At 34.7% G+C, this 11,745-nt stretch overlaps 1 long non-coding RNA gene across 1 annotated transcript; it reads right to left on the reverse strand.

Annotated features, from left to right (window-relative positions):
* Positions 1–2,386: 2,386 nt before the first annotated feature.
* LOC105466274 (uncharacterized) lies at positions 2,387–10,561 on the reverse strand. The gene is made up of 3 exons (XR_978072.2): positions 10,239–10,561; positions 6,782–6,929; positions 2,387–2,711 (listed from the first exon to the last, which is right to left on the reverse strand). It is a non-coding gene; the product is annotated as an uncharacterized lncRNA (long non-coding RNA).
* Between the last annotated feature and the right edge of the window lie 1,184 nt (positions 10,562–11,745).

The following is an 11,745-nucleotide window of genomic DNA, read 5'->3' on the forward strand; positions in this document are numbered from 1 at the left end:
TGCTTCACATATCCAAACAGCAAAGCATAACATTCAGACCATTAAGCCAGTGCTTGTTCTGAATCTCAGTGACTAACCTGTTTACACTAACAGGAATCAGGGGCAACCAGTCAAACATTCTCTTATCATCATTGAACGAATAGCATCCATTGTGTACCTCTCTACTATCCTCACCTTTGTGCCTCAAAATACCCTGAGGCTTGACCATCTTTTGACAGCAGTAAGTATGGGAACCCGTGAAGGCCTTGTTTTTCCTGAGTTGGGGTGGAAAATCAGAATCGTCCACTAGGCCTCTGCTAATATCATCCTCACTGGGAGGGTAAGGTGGTGCCTCATTACCACTTTCAGGGGGTCACCACTGATACTATAGCGGAAAGGATGTTTTTAAACATTTTGACTCTCTACTAGCCCCCTTTTGACAGCACCTCCAAAATGGAAAGAAAAGGCCACCTTATTACTGCTGGATGGTTCTAGAAGTTCAGATTTCCTAGTCTGCACCAGCTGGCATGGCAGATAGAGTGAAGATGTTCCTTAAGACTCGGCAGAAATGCAAGTGCTGACTTCCACATGGTCTTCTGTGACACCACCTCAGCAGAGAGATTACCTCATCACAGCCTAGGGGAGGTGAAATTCCGGGCTCCCCATTCAGCATTTTCTAGCCAGGACCACAGATTGTTTCTTCCTCTTTGTTTTTCTCTGTAGTGTTTGGCTGGAGTAGAGTGGCTATTGTTTAAAAGGTTGTCCGTTTTCCAGTATTTTTGTTAAAGAGAATAAGCTTTTCTTGCTTTTTGATTGCTTGTTTTGGGATATGTTTACCTGTGTCAGTTGATGTTTCTGGGTCATCAGTCTCTTTAATAACCAGTCTGGGATATAGAAAACAAAAAGTAACCTGGGAAACTCATTACCATACCATTTGTTGTGTTCCAAGGTCCCTATCTACTGCCTTTTTTCCCTCATCTTTCAGAATTTTCCTGTGTGTTTTATGTTTTACAACGAGGAAATTTAGTTGTATTTAGAGAGGTGAATACAGAAATGTTTGGCTACTTATGTTCCTTAAACAGAAATCCCTTTTATCTTTATAAACATATTTTATTTGTTTTACATTAAAATAAAGGTGAGTTTCATAGATCGTGTACTTCTGGTTTCTGGCTTCTGCCTTCATTTGTAGTATTATGTGAGGCAAATGCACAAAGAACAAAATTTTCACTTTAACATGACTGATAATACAACTTACGTTTTTGCCCAATACTTTTCAGATGGGATGTAACTAACTCCTATCCCAACTCATTAGATGTATTTAATGCATATATCTCGAGGGTAATTTTCAATATCTACTCCCATTTATTTTACTCTATTAAGTTCCACCTTCCCTGCTACAATAGCACTATTAGTTATCATTAGAATAATGATAATTAAAATAAAAGAGGTTCATGTTCAATATTGCTATATTAGGTACCTTCCCTATCTCTCATGACTTCAACTCTTTCTTCCCTGCCTTTTTATCCCATGTAGTACTGAAAGATAACTGTCCGTTTTTACTGGACACTTCTATTAGTTTAATTTCTTCTCTATTCAAAAACATATGTAGCCAATACTCTCTCTAGCTGAACGTATCTTCCATTTTGTCAGATTGTTTCTATCTCGCGACTGGATTGCTTGAATACACTCACATGCCAGTCACAAATTTACCTCTTCAAGATGAAGCTTCTTTTTACTTAAGGTTTTTAAATGCTAGTTTCTGATTTGTAAAATGGGGCTAATTTTAATACCTACTGAGTAAGATTTTTATGATTACTAAATGAAATTACATTTCCTTTAAAACTAAAGGTCGGGCATGGTGGTTCACGCCTGTAATCCCAGCACTTTGGGAGGCTGAGGCAGGTGGATCACCTGAGGCCAGGAGTTTGAGACCAGCCTGACCAACCTAGAAAAACCTCATCTCTACTGAAAATACAAAATTAGCTGGGTGTGGTGGCACATGCCAGTAATCCCAGCTACTCAGGAGGCTGAGGCAGGAGAATCACTTGAACGCGGGAGGCAGAGGTTGCGGTGAGCCAAGATCTTGCCATTGCACTCCAGCCTGGGCAGCAAAAGTGAAGCAAAACTCTGCCCATGCCCCCCTACCCCCACCAAAAAAAAAAAAAAAAAAAAAAGAAAAGGAAAAACTATGTCTAGCATGTAAACACTCAAAACATTAGTTATGGTTATTATTTTCAGAAACCCTTTAAATTCTTACTTATTCTTACTTACCTTACCAGGTCATGGAAGATACACTTTTGTTTAAACATAAGAACTCCTTTAGATTATTAATTGTTGCACACATGTGAAAATAGCCTTATACTTTATGTTATAAGAATCACAGGAAAATAATTTTTGAAAGGCACATGATTTTAGTGTTAGCTTGTTATAATTTTATAATCAGTTTATTGAGATGTCTGTCTCAATAGGGTATAAACATGACACGTTTTGCATTTATTCTACTCATTGTTCTTCAATGGGCCATATATATGTTCTGTCACAGACACTTAAAATTGTCTCGAGTGGATTCCATAACTTTCTTATCAGTCGAATTTAGCGTTGCAATTTTATACTGGATTCAAAGCTTTTCTGTCCTCTGTTGGCATAACATGTGGCTTAGGAGAGAGAGAATGAGAGGAGAATAGTGGTCTGCTTTTCCATTACTCTTTCATCTTCAGCTTCTGGAGGTGGCCCTACAGGATGGAGGTAGGGAAGAACAATAGGGAAGTCAAAGGTTTAATTTGTAAAATTACCATACCGGGTGTGGGGCGGAACCCCTATGTGACTCTGACTTGGTCCTATTTTATCACATTTTATTGCTCTCCATTGATGGAGTGGTCTCCATCAATATGCTGTTCTTTGTGAAAGAATGAACATTTGTTTGGGGCACTACTCAAGTCCACATCCATTCCATCCATTAATTAAGTCTCTTTCTGCAGAGCTGCATGTGTAGCAGTGTAGGCAGCAGTGGCAGCTGCTGTGTAGCTGTCAGGTGCGAGCCCATGGTTGGCTTCAAGTAAACAAAGTGCAGAGCAGCACCAAGCCCGTCATCTGCCTTGGAACCATTTAAACTGGCACCCAAGATCAGCTGCAAGTACCATTAAAGGGAAATTGCAAGAATTGGGATCTTATATTGATAAAAACTTCCTGATTGCATTATGGTAATGGTATCAAACAAGAAAAGACACAACCAAATGACAGACGATCTGTCCCTATTTCTAGGAAGTAATACAATTTGATTCATCGTATGGCTTCATGGTAAACTACTCCCTGTTACAACAAAACCCTCTAGTCAAAGTCCTCTGATACCAACATCTTTAATAGTAACATGCCTTCAAGCAAGATCTCCCCAAGTTTCAGTTGGGGAGATGAAAGAAGGAATAAAGCTGCAGTGCTGCTCCTTGTCATTTATAGCACTAAACCTGAAAAAAAAAAAAAAAAGAAAAAAAAAATCCAGAGTCTTTTAAGTTCACAAAAGTAGAAAACCACTAATGTAAGACATATTGTAAGGTTGGAGCTACAATTTGACTAATGTCAACAATGAAATCATGGAGGAAGCCAGCATCTTCTGAAGATGTGATTGATGATAAGCCAGAACCAGATAATCTCACTGAAGAAGACCTCAATTTTGTGCTGAGGAATCACTTATCTCAAAAAAATAAAATCTATAGTGACATGTACATATGGACCTTCTCACCCTTCTATTGAAATTGACTCAGCATCTTCAAGTTAAAATGCAGACAGAGGTCCATTTAAACAGGTTGTAATTTCAACAACAGCAAAACAATATTCATGCTGCCAAGAGACTTGATACATAGGACAAATACATGAAAAGGAGATGTTAGCCAGAATTGCTTAACAGCTTAGAAAAGACTTGTCCTTTCTTCAGAAACAATGCAGAAAAAAATGAGTGTTAAGGAAGAAAACTTTTAAATAAAGTAACTTCTGGTAAGTTCAGTTGTTAAAGCAAAAAGTATGTATATATAGAATAAGAGGAGAAAGGTGTTGATTATGGTTCCTGGACAAGAAGCATCTCCAACAGAGTGTGAGCTCTAGCAAAGCCTAAAGAGACCTTACCTTCCATCTTCTAAACAAGCTACCAACAATATAGTTTGAATGGCTATGTCTGAAGAATAACAATCTAGAAGCAAAAATAACTACGTTAGTCTGGTTTCATTACTATAACGTAGTGCCTGATACTGGGTTAAAAAAAAAAAAGAAAAAAAAAGGATTATTTTGGTTTATAGTTCTGCAGGCTGTACAGGACACATAATGCCAGCATCTGCTTCTGGTGAGGGCCTCAAGAAGCTTGTAATCATAATGGAAGGCGAAGGGGAAGCTGGCATATCACATAGGAAGTGAGGGGCAGGGGAAATGCCAGGCTCTTTAAACAACCAGCTCTCACATGAACTCATTACTGCAAGTAAGGCACACAACAAAAACAGGTAAGTGTTGGAGAGTTGCAAGTACTGGCCTGCTGGTAGATATGGGCATGAGTGTACTTACCATCATCCCTTTTTACCTTGGAAAGCCTTCCCTAATTGTACATTTCCTGAAAAATGCTTGTTCGTTCACCAAAATTGTAAATACGTTGCAAGGTTGAGCTCTAGCATTTTTGGGACTAAACCAGATTGTCCCTTTACTCATGTGGGGAGAATGACAGTACTGCCTCCAAAACCAGTAGCTATAATGCCAGCGCCACCTTCTAGCGGTCAGCTCTATCACTACTTCCTTGCTTCTAAGGAAACTGAATGTCATTTGTATCATCCAAAACACTGTAGATTTAACATTCAGTGTTCAAAGCCAGGCTGTGCATTCTATCACCCCATTGTTACTGTATTGCCACTGCATACCTTGGAATGAATTCTACCTCAAACCAGCCAATGACATCCAGTCTTACCTGGCAGAAGATCCTGCAGTTTGAAATTTTCCATCTACTCATGAAAGATATTCTATAGAACTTGTCAAATCTTTGAAACTTGTAATATATTGCTTTCCTAAAATGGAGTTTATTACCTAACTGAAGTGTCTAATTTTTCAAGTTTATAAGCGTATTAAGTGGTTTAACCTTGAGTGTTTGTTTTGTTTTTACCACAAAAAAGTAGCTTAGGGAAAAGTTAAATTCTATTAAAACATTTGAGACATTTTTATATACTGCTGTTCTAAGTATCATCATTTATAATGTAATATCATTGTTAGTAATGGTACTATAGTTTAGGACCATGTCATTGTTATGTGTAGAGAGATACAGTGAGAGAGGCAAGTGCTACAAACTGAGTATGTTTTATCCAAATGATTGGGACCAGAAGCATTTTTAATTTTGGATTTTTTTAATCTTAAAATATTTGCATTGTATTTACAAGTTAAACATCCCTAACTTGAAAATCTGAAATCCAAAATGTTCCTTTGGGCATGCCATTTGGGAATCACATCAGTTCTCAAAAAGTGTTGGATTTTGGAACATTTCAGAGTTTGGATTTTTGGATTAGAGTTGCTTAATCCATATTATTCTAAAAGTTGAATTGTTGCTTCCAATTTTCCCAAAGATTATATAATGTTCATAATCCTCTGTGAAAACACAAGTGACCAAAAGTGCTGAGGTTGCTAAAAATTGTTATTTAATTCTGCTTTTTAAATTTTAAATGAGTTTAAGTTGAAAAGCATAATAATACCGGTCTCTTGGGTTGACTACCACTTTGGTAAAATGGCTTCCAAGTCCCTCACCTTCTGCAAAAGGTGTCCGTGTAGGATGAAAACAATTGGAATGATAATTACAAAAAATATGATCAATTTTTTAATGTTTTACTATCAAGATATGCTTTTAAAATATATTTTGGGTCAACTACATCATCACAAAATTTTACAAAATTTTTTTGAAAGTATATACATAAACTATCAGAAAACAGACTTCAAACTCACAAAATTATAAATAAACATGTCTATTCTCACATTCTAATGAATAATGTTCTCAGAAATCACTTTGCAGAAAATATACTTAGTTACTACTGAATATAATTTTTGAAATGTAAAAATTGGATTTAGAAAGTATATTTTAAAAGGCAGAATTATATAATTACAGAGATCATATGGATATACCCCAAAATAGTGTGAAACTTTTGACCTACTGTGTTTATTTCAGGGTTTTATGTGTGTGGTTTTTAAAATTGTGAAGGCAAGAAGTGTCAAAAGCTTTAAAATTAAATAACAAACTGATTATTTATTTCAAAGATATGATGTATAGTAATGTTTTCAAAAATTAAAGCTTGGAAGATGGTTAGAAAAGAGTGAGTGAATGTAAAAGGGATAATAAAGATGCAAACATTCTTAGGACAAAATGAAGCTAATTCTGTTAAAAAAATAAAAAAACTAAAGCCTCTCTCTAGGAGACATCTGTGTCTCTCACTGGTCTCATGTCTTCAGTTCTCTCTCCTGGTGAGGCGTGACCTCAGTTAAACCAGTGGCTACCGAGACAGCTCTGTTTTCTGCTTCTTTCTCTTACCATTTTCCATTCCCTCTGAGATTTTTCTTTTGTATTTAGACTCTTTATATAATCTCTTCTCACCTGCTGGGTATATGTCACTCCAATATTCATGGCACTGGAGATTCTGCACTTTCATTAGACAGCTCCTCCTCTTATAGGCATTCTGTATCACAAGTTACTCTCTTGGAAACTTCTCATATGTCCCTTGCTCCACATTTCTTTCTTTTCTTTTCTTTTTTTTTTTTTTTTTTTTTTAAAGAAAGGAAAAATATCTTACTCTACCTATTTTGCTTCCTTTAGAATGAATGGTCTTTTATTTTTGTTTTCTCTTACTTTTCACCTTCCATTCCTGTTGCAAAAACAGAAGTAAAATGCGGCTGCGAAGGTGTCTCGGGATTGCAGGACTGGTTCTGACATCTCATAGTAAGCCCTGGGGAGAGGTTTGCAGTGTTATGCATCTTTAAAATTAGTATGCATTTAACATGGTAACATGCAAAGTCCATTCGTAGCTTGTTAGATGTAGTTTACATGTAATTCTTACCTTTTAGTTTTATATAGAGCCATATGAAATTATAGATACTATATTTGATTTTTAATTAAAAACAACTACAACTTTCTGAGAAAGGATTATTTAATGTAAACAATTTAATTTACCAAGAACTCAGCTAACCTACAGAGCCATAATATAAAGTTTATATTTTTAAAATGATAAACAAGACTTAATCCATGGAACTTGGAGGTATATTTTAGGTTAGTTGTTTAACATCATCTGACAAGTAAAAGTTGAATATCCAGAAATCTTGTTTGTGTCAGATTGGCATGTATCAGGCAGTGTCAAGCAGTGAAGTAATGAGCATATTTCAAAGCAATATATAAATAATGCAGGTTCACTGTCACTGCAGAGGTCTGTGTTTTTTTTTTTTTTTTTTTTTTTTTAATTTCCACAATTAAGAAAAATAGGATTCTGAAGCAGAATAAAGCCCAATTAAAACAAAACATGTTAGAATTGAAGTTAATATTTTTAGAACTTGTTCTCCATTTAATTAATAAGGCCAAATAATAATTGATGGTATGTGTAGCGCTCTGGGATTAAATAAATGACTTTAGGTGTTAGATCTGAGATTTAATCCCAACTCTGTCACTTGCTATCTGATCTTTGGAGAGTCAAAGACTTTTCATTCTTCTATCTATAACAATAAGACAATGTTGTCTACCTTACAATAAGGTTGTAAGAATTACAGGTAATGTGAGTAAGAAACTTAGGTCAGAAAAGCAATTTCTAGCAACTCTTAGTATTGTTACAATTAAAAGGTTAGATTGGTACCACAGAAGAGAGCCACTGAGGGGAAGAGCTGGAGGGCATCTGCTAGCAACTAGAAATGATGGTATAGCCAATGATAGGATGGTATTGGCAATGATAGGATGTTATTGGCAATGATAGGATGGTATTGGCAACGATAGGATTGTAAAGAAATGATAGTATAGGCAATGATTAGGACGTTTAATCTAGTTTCACACCTTATTTGTCTTAATGATCTAGTTTGGCCAAGATGTGAAATAACTAGTGTAAATCACAATTTCATTCTAATAACTAGAGTGTGTTCTTGCTATTTCTCAATGTACAACATTTCTACTATCAGACTATCAAAACATCCATTTTTGCATACTACTTTTATATATACCACTATCATTTAATAATTTTTAAACACATTTTTGAGGCAGTGTGAATGACAGGGATTTGAAAGTGGCAGTGACTAATACATCATCTAAGAACACAGTTGTTGGTTTCATTCCACGTTACTTTGCAAACAGGTGAATTGTGGTTCTTTTCCAGACAATAGCTAATTTCAGGGCATCTTCTTGAGTGAAATCAAGGAGAATAGTCATGTTATTCAGGAATTTTATCAACCACTAGTCTCTAGCCCTCTTGGTGGGTTTAAATAAAACAAATGCCCCATAGAGTGAAATTATTTGGACAGATGTCAGAGTAAACTCAAAGAAAAAAAACCCAGCCCACTGTGAAGGACTCCTCAATTACTAAAAGAGTGCACAGGAGGTGTGCAGACAAATCCTATTACTGGGTAATGGGATTTATTCGCGTGTCCAGACACCAGTTTGAAAATGTGATTCTGCTCAAGACATAAGCAGAAGAGTTCTTATATGGGACAAAATTCTGTCTTCGGGAAAGATAGAATATATTTCACTAAAGTCAATCTGATTCTCCCTTTAATAAATTGCTTGAAGGAAAAGAAAGTCTTTGCTGACACAGAAAATGCTGAAGCCTCCTGAGCTTAGTTCTTTGAAGTACAGTCTACAGCAGGGAGTAGGCAAGAGAATAACAGAATTTTGTCAGAGGTAGGCTCCGAAACACTAAGGATTTCTAGCTAAGTGGCATTCCTTATTCTTCCTGAGCAAGGCCTAAAATGTGAATAGTTGAGTATTTTAAAGTGCTACATATTTTGTACCACATAGATAGTAAAATATTTACAAGATGCAAGGGCAAAATCTCTCTACCCCAGGAAAAAAAATACTACAGAATTGAGTATTAACATATTTTTTTCATTGCTCAATTGTTTATCAACAGTTGTTTATCTAAAAATGTCATTAGCTAGAATTATGCTGTATTAAACCAGGGATTGGCAAAGATTTTCTGTGAAGAGCCAGATAGTAAATATTTTAGACCTTGTTGGCATATGGTCTCTACCACTACTGTTTTTCTCTGCTGTGGTAGTGTAAAAGTAGCTGAAAACAGTTCATGAATGAAGGGCTGTGGCTGGATTTGGCCAAAGGGTTGTAGTTTGCTGATTCCTGACACTGGCAAATCAGCATCTTTAACAATTATCACCCATATCTATTATAGTTCCTGGCACATGGTATAGATTAATAAATATGAAAAAACAATATATTTTTTAGTAGTTCATCCTTTCTGTAAAGTAGTCTTTTCTACGCTACCTCTCCTTTTATATGATTCTAGTTGATTAATTCTAAAATAACCTGGACATTCCAAAAAGTTAGCCTCAAAATATGTATTAGACTTAATTTTGTTACATGACTGCTAAAAATAATCATAACCTGAATCTAATTATGAAAGAATATTAGAATAACTCAAAAGGTGAAATCTTCTACAAAAATATCAAGGTCAAGAAAGACAAAGGAAGGCTGAGATAATGTTATAAAATAAAGCTAATGTGACAAATATTATTACCCACTCTGGAGTAGAACTTTGATCAGGAAAAGCAAAAAATTATAGAGGACATTTATTTAAAAAGTAACAAAAATGGAAAAAAAAAGATGTAGTTTAAAAATAGCAATGAATTATGAAATTTCCTGAATGAAGTTATGAAAAGGAATGATCTTGTTCCCAAGTAATACATCTTAAAGTATTTTTGATGGAGGTTGGAGAGCAATGTCTCCATGTTACTCTCAGTGGTTCAGATGAAATAATATACATGCATATAAATTGATAGAGAGAACATGATAAAGTAAATAGGGCAAATCAGGCTAAACAACATATAAGTTTTCTTTATTGAAAAGTTATTTGAAAGTACTGTTGTCTGCTCTCTCTTTCTGCCTAGATTAGATACACATAAATAGGAAACATTGATATTTTCACATATGTTCTAGCTCTTACTAATATCTTCCACTTTGAATAGATAGATGAATGGCTAAAATGGTAACTAACCACTTGATAAAGCAAATGAATAGATTCAATATTTGTATAGGGATTTTAAAATATTACCTGTTTTCCAGTTTTTCTGCTAAGCAAATAATCCTTAAGGAAAAAACAATAACTGAAATTATTGTAACTTTTAAGCCTTGAAATGTTCAACCAAAGAAATTCTTAGTAATTCGTGAATTACCCAATCAGCAGGAAATACTGAAAATACTTCCTTCAGCTATTTATGTAATTAGATTATATTTTGCCTGTAAACTAGATTAACAAGAACAAGAACATACAGTGTTTGTGCAGAATGCTGATCAAGGGCACAACATAGTAATTTAGTTAACCTAGAAAGCAAGTTTTCAAATTGAGACTGAAAGGGAAGAGTTTAAGTAGGTGGAGCCTGAAAGAATGTTAACAAATAATGGACCATTCAAAATTCCGGAATGGTCCAGGTAGAAGTTGGTTGGAGAGACAAATGTTTTTTTTTTTGTTTTTTTTCTGGATGGATAACTTGCTGGTTAGAAAGAATATATCTTCTCTGTGCAATTTTAGAAGCACTTTGGGTTCATTCTAAAAGAGCTTTGCTTTTAGGCTGGTTTACTTTTCCTGTTTCTATTTAGTGTTTTTAAATTATTACAGAACAGGGGAGGAAAATGAATAGCCTTTAAAGTTATTCATGCTGGTTTACATGAAATTCTTTTAATTTAGAATATCCAATGAATAAAGAAAGTCTTGAATTATTTTAAGCTACCTCTGTTTTTAAGAATAAATATGAATCTGGACCAATCACCGAAGCTGTGTGTATCACATCTAACTGTTTGTAAAACAAGAAAAATAGAATGAATCTTCATGGACATCAACAGGCTTAACTGAAAAATATCTATGTGGTTGCCTAAAATAATTAATTTGTAAAAAATGTTAAAACCTACTCACTATTATTACATATATTTTTAAAATTATGAGCTAACCTGAAGCTTAAGTTTCATTATATGACGTCCTTTCAGCAAACCTGGCAAATACCTCTGGTTATATTTTTATGGAGTCAATACATTTGATTGCTATGAACGTACTGAAATCAACAAATGGCAAAGTTATAAGATTAGTTTTATAGATGAAATAATTATAAAGCAACTGGCGAAACAATTCCCTGAAAATTAAAGTATCCTCAAATTTTGCTTTTTCAGAAATTGTGTTGATATGTTTACTGCTTTGCAGTAATATCAACTATTTCTATCTGAAATTGGCCAACTGACTTCCATAAATTGCCATTTATCTTACTCCAGACCTTGCAACATTTCTTCCTCTACAAACTCTTTTCAAATTATAGATATTGTTATCACAGTGGAAGGTCATTTTAAATCTGTTTGTTGGTTCAAATAATGCTTAAAATCAATAGTATTTCCTGCATATCTCCACACTTGATTCAATGGGTAAAGTTGCTGCAGTCTACAGCACATAGAATCTTTACTGCTGAAAGTCACCTTTATCAAAAGAAATAGCATTAAAGCCTTATTTTTTTTGTTGTTTTGAAGCTTTACTTTGATTAACTTATAGCATACCAATACCTACTTCTGATTGATGT

The sequence above is a fragment of the Macaca nemestrina genome, chromosome 5 (genome assembly GCF_043159975.1).
Source record: "Macaca nemestrina isolate mMacNem1 chromosome 5, mMacNem.hap1, whole genome shotgun sequence".
Lineage (NCBI taxonomy): Eukaryota > Metazoa > Chordata > Mammalia > Primates > Cercopithecidae > Macaca > Macaca nemestrina.